Genomic DNA, 6,000 nt, shown 5'->3' on the forward strand with positions numbered 1-6,000 from the left:
AGGCTTATCACCACATAATTTACAGGAGTCAAGATACCAAACAACCTAAGTGTCTGTCAGCAGATGAATGGAAACGTGATACAGACGATGGAATACTATTCAGCAGTGAAAAGAGGGAAATCCTGCTGTTTATGATAACGTGGAAGAACCTGAAAGATATGCTTAGCAAAATAAGTCAAAGTTTACAAATGCTGTATGATCTCACTCATATGTGAAATCTAAAAATGAAAGAGTGGAATGGGAATTGTCAGGGCGTGGGCGGGGGGCCTGGGGGGAAATGAGAGATGGTAGTTAGGGGGTACACGCTTCCAGTTATAAGATGAATAAGTTCTGGGGATCTATACAGCAGAGTGGCTGTAGTTAATAATAACGTGCTATATACTTGAAAGTTGCCAAGAGACTGTTGTGTTCTCACCACACACACAAAAAAAATGGTAACTATGTGAGATGATAATTAATTTGATTGGGTGATCATTTAACAAACTATATCAAATCATCACACTGCACACATTAAATATATACACTTTTATTTCTCAGTTTGTTTTTGTCCAGTCATTAAGTTGCATCTGACTCTTTGTGACCCCATTGACTGCATCACGCCAGGCTCCCCTGTCCTTTACTCTCTCCCAGAGTTTGCTCAGATTCACGTCCATTGAGTCAGTGATGCTATCGAACCATCTCATCCTCTGCCGCCCCCTTATCCTTTTGCCTTCAGTGTTTCCCAGAATCAGGATCTTTTCCAATGAATCAGCTCTTCACGTCACATGGCCAAAGTATTGAAGCTTCAGCATCAGTCCTACCAATGAATATTCAGGGTTGACTTCCTTTAGGACTGACTGGTTTGATCGCCTTGCTGTCCAAGGGACTCTCAAAAGTCTCACTTGCTTTATGGAGTTTTTTAAAAAGAAGAGTTGGGGAAATCCCCTGGTGGCCCAGTGGTTGGGGCTCCAAGGTTCCACTGCAGCAGACGCAGACTCAATCCCTGGTCTGGGAACTAAGACCCTAAAAGCTACGGTGCATCCAAAAGCATAAATAAAAAGAAAAGCTTCTAATTTTATGCCAGTATCTAGTAGGGAAAATTTCTGAAAGTTTTCTTCTACAGGAGTGTCATGGCCATTCTTTAACCATTCTACTTCCATAAAATTTTAAAATTGGAACGCTGTGGGGATTTTGACCAAAACTCCAGAGACCAGCATATGAAGAACAGGTATCTGTATGTTATTGTCTTCCTTTCCGTTTTGGCCATGTGGTATGGCTTATATGATCTCAGTTCACCAGCAGGGATTGAACTTGGGCCATATCTGTGAAGCCCAGAGGCCTGGCATCTAGGCCACCAGGGAACTCCGTTTTTCAGTCTTTCAACTCATGAACATGGTTCTTTCCCCCATTGTGCGTGCTAAGCAGCTTCAGTCGTGTCCAGCTCTTTACGACCCTGTGGATGGTAGCCCACCAGGCTCCTCTGTCCACAGAATCCTCCAGGCAAGAATACTGGGGTAGGTTGCCATGCCCTGTTTCCTGACCCAGGGATCGACCCTGCATCTCTTATGTCTCCTGGTTGGCAGGGGGGCTCTTTACCAGTAGCAGTAATTTAGGGATTTTTTTTAATGTCTTCCAATAACGTTCTCTGGTGCTTAATTTGTTAAAATTTGTGCTTGCTCCTACGTCTATTTTGTGGGGGTTTTAATTGTATCTTGCTTATATTTTTAAAAATTTTGTTTCTGGTATACAGAAATACAATTAATTTTTATACATTAACCTTAGATGGGACACTTTATTAAATTATTGCTATTAATACACCTGCAGAGCCTTTCAAATTCTTTGCCATGTAGATGTAATGATAGTATCCTCCTCGTGGTGGTTTAGTCGCTCAGTCGTGTCCGACTCTGCGACCCCACGGACTGTAGCCCACCAGGCTCCTCTGTCCATGGGCTTCTCCAGGCAAGAGTACTGGAGTGGCTTGCCATTTCCTTCTCCAGGGGCTCCCCCTGACCCAGGAATCAAGCCCGGGTCTCCTGCACTGCAGGCAGATTCTTTATCGACAGCTACGAGGGAAGGCCTCCTATCCAATCTTTTTGGATTTCTTTTCTTGCCCTACTTCACAGACTAGGGTCTTTGGGCCCAGGCAAATAGAAGTAATGATAATAAATATATTTTCTAGTTCATGATTCTGAAGACAATGCTTCTAATGTTTCCCAATTAAGAATTATGCTTACGATAAGTGTTTGAACAACACTCTTTATCAAGTAAGGTCTGTTTTACTCCTGGTTTGCCAAGAGTTTTTTCTCTGATGAATGGACATAAAAATTTATGATCTTGTGTGCTTTTCCCTTTATTCAGTTAGTGTGGGTGAATTAGATTTATACATGTTCTAGCATTATGCCATCCTAAACTCTTGGGATAAAGCTATCTTGCTTATGATGTTTTGGTTCAGGAATTTCTGTGCCTTGGTTTTTAAGACTAGCCTGGACTTCTTGATATGGAGGTTAGTAGGGCCTCATAGAGTAAGTTTTTTGAGCAGTCTACAACTTTCTATCCTCTGATAAATTATGTCAAAGACCAGATTAATCTGTTCTTTTATGATTTAGTAGAACTTGCCTGGAAAATGAGCAGGCTCCAGTGTTTTCTCTACAGGACAAATTTAGGCCATGATTCAATTCCTGAACTGTTATAAAATTGTTTAGATTTTCTTTCTTCCTGAGTCAGTTGTGATAACATGTTTTTGTATAAATTTGACCATTTCATCTAAGCTTTCAACTATATTGGCAAAAGCAATATTTATAAGATACTATTAGCACATGTTGTGTACCTGTTATTAGGTCTCTTTTATTTATTCTTTTTCTTTTTTTTAATTTTATTTTATTTTTAAACTTTACATAATTGTATTAGTTTTGCCAAATATCAAAATGAATCCGCCACAGGTATACATGTGTTTATTTATTCTTAATATTTTTAATTTATATATTTTGTCTCTTTTTTCATGATGAACCTGGCCAGTGGTTTGTCTATTTTATTTCTAATTTACAGAACATTCGGCTTATTTGAAATTTTCTGTTGTTTCTTTGTCTACTTCATTCTTAGTCACATCCTTATGTTTGTCTCTTTCCTTCAACTGTCTTTTCCCTTCTTCTTCTTTTGATGTTATTTTACTCTTTGTCTTATATCCTAAGATTTTCTCCCTCCAGGCACAGCTCTGTTTAAATTTCAGGTGCAAAGCATCATGATTTTACTTACATACATCATGAAATAAATTAATAGAACTATAATTTTAGTGAGCATTCCCATCTCACAGACACAATATTAAAGACATACATGTTTTTCCCATATGATGAGGACTCAGGATTTACTCTTAACAACTTTCAAATGCACAGCAGTATTAATTATGTGGATCATTTTGAATCTCACTTCCCTATCACAAGAATTTGGTACCTTTGGACCACCTTCATCCAATTCTCCCTTGCCCCCCGCCTCTGGTAACCGCAAACCTGATCGTTCTTTCTGTGAGTTAGTTTGTTTCTGAAGCATGACTCACGGACAACGTGATGGCGGCCGCTGGTCCGTGGCACAGGGATTCAGCATTTCCGTGCGTTTCTGCAGGCCGCCACCGTAAGCCTAGTTGCGGTGTCAGCACACGCGATACTCTGCGACTGCTGTCCCCACCCTGCACAGCTCACCCCGTGGCCCAGCTGTTCTGTGACTAGACGCTTGCGCCTCAGTCTCCCTCGCCTATTTCCCTCCACCGCCCACCGCTCTCCCCTCCGGCGACCACGCACTCATCCTCTGAACCCGTGACTCTGTTTCTCGTTAGTTTTGTTTGTTCGTTTGTTTTCCTTTTTTGGATTCCATATATTAGAGAAATCGTACAGTATTTGTCTTTCGCTGACGTTTCATTTTAGCATGCCACCCTCTAGATCCATCCACGTTGCCACAGATGGCAAAACCTCACCCCTGTTTATGGCTAAGCAGTGTCTCACTGTACATGTATGCCTCATCTTCTTTATCCACGCGGTCGTTGATGGGCACGTGACGCCAGCCCACACCTTGGTTATGATAAAGCTTCAATGAACACGGAGGTGTGTCCATCTCAAATTCGTATCTTCACTTTCCTTGGCTGCTCAGAAGTGGAGTTTCAGGGTCATGTGGCAGTTTTATTTTTAGCTTTTTGAGAAACCTCCATACTGTTTTGCACATGACTGCACCAATTCACGCTCCCACGACAGCACAGGCAGCCCTCTTCTCCACATCCTCAGCAGCACTCGTTACTCGTTGTCCTTTTGATGAGAGCCTTACTGACAGGTGTGCAGCGGTATCTCACTGTGGTTCTGATTTGCGTTTCCCTGATGAATAGTAAGGCTGAGTACCTTTTCATGTATCTTAAGGCTGAGTACCTTTTCATGTATCTTTTGGTATATGATGTATATATAGACATATATCTACATCTCTTCTTTGGAAAAAATGTCTACTCAGGCCCTCTGCCCATTTTATAATTAAGTTGTATATTTTTTTATGTTAAGTTGAATGAGTTCTTTGTACATTTTGGATGTTAACCTCTTCACCAAAATATTATCTGCAAATATCTTCTCCCATTCAATAGGTGGTCTTTTTGTTTTGTCAACATAATCTTTGCTAAAATGCAAATGGAATTATTTCACAAAACCAGAAAGAGTAATTCTAAAATTTCCATGGAAACACAAAAGAGCCCAAATAGCCAAAGCAATTTTAAAAAAGAAAAACAAATCAAGTTACATCACACTCCCTGATTTCAAACTATACTACAAAGCTATGGTTATCAAAACAGCATACTTATATATTGTTCAGCTTCTCAGTCGTGTCCAACTCTTTGCGACCTCACGCATCGCAGCGTGCCTGGATTCCTTGTCTTTCACCATCTCCCAGAACTTGCTCAAACTCATGTCCATCGAGGCGGTGATGCCATCCAACCACCTCATCCTCTGGCATCCCCTGAAGGAGGAAATGGCAACTCACTCCAGTATTCTTGCCTAAAAAATCCCATGGATAGAGGAGCCGGGTGGGCTACAGTCCGCGGGGGTCACAAAGAGCTGGATGCACCTGAGCATGACGAGCACTAGCTACCCCGGGCACGGCCTGACGGTCCACTTCTGAGTATCCAGGAAAAAAGAAGCCTTGTGTCCGTAAAAATACCTAGGCATCTATGTTTGCCTCAGCTTATTTGGTAATAATCCAAATCTGGAAACAACTGGAATATCCACCATCAGGTGAAGAGATAAAGTGTTTGTTTATCCGTGCAACGGAACAGTGCTCAGCAGTTAAAGGGATGGACTGTGGACAGACGCTGCCAAAATAATTATTCTGAGCGAAAAAAGTCAGACAAAAAAGAGAGCATATTTTATTATTCCGTTTACATTCTAAAATGCAAACTAATCTGGAATGACAGCAGATCAGTGGTTTCCTGGGGAGGGAGCAACAGGGCGAGAGGCAGCAAGGAGAAAGGACGTGAAGACAGTTTACAATGGATTTGCTCGTTTTCTAGATTATGGTGGTGGTTTCACAAATATGCATACGTCAAAACCTTTTAAATTGTGTATTTTGTGTGCAATTTTTTGTATGTCAATTATCTCAATAACACTGGTTTAAAAATACATGGCGAACTTATAATTACCACCAGGAGAACACAAATAAGAACTAAACCTTCCAAAACACTAGAGAAAAATAGAATAGTAAACAACTCCCAAAGCCAAAGACAAGGAGAGAACAAGGAAAACACAGCATAAATAACAGATGCACCAACAAGCATGTCTGTTTTGATAATAAACACTCTCTTTAAAGACAATACAAATATGCACTCTTTACACAAAGCATACCTAAACTAAAATACTTGAATGCTAAAAAGGAAAAGAAAAGGAATTCCCCAGTAGTCCAGGGGTTGGGACACTATGTTTCCACTGCTGGGGGCCCAGGTTCAATCCCTGGTCAGGGAACTAAGATCCCACAAGCAAAAAAGAAAGGATATGTTGGGCAAAC

The sequence above is a fragment of the Bubalus kerabau genome, chromosome 19 (assembly GCF_029407905.1).
Source record: "Bubalus kerabau isolate K-KA32 ecotype Philippines breed swamp buffalo chromosome 19, PCC_UOA_SB_1v2, whole genome shotgun sequence".
NCBI classification, from domain to species: Eukaryota; Metazoa; Chordata; class Mammalia; order Artiodactyla; family Bovidae; genus Bubalus; species Bubalus kerabau.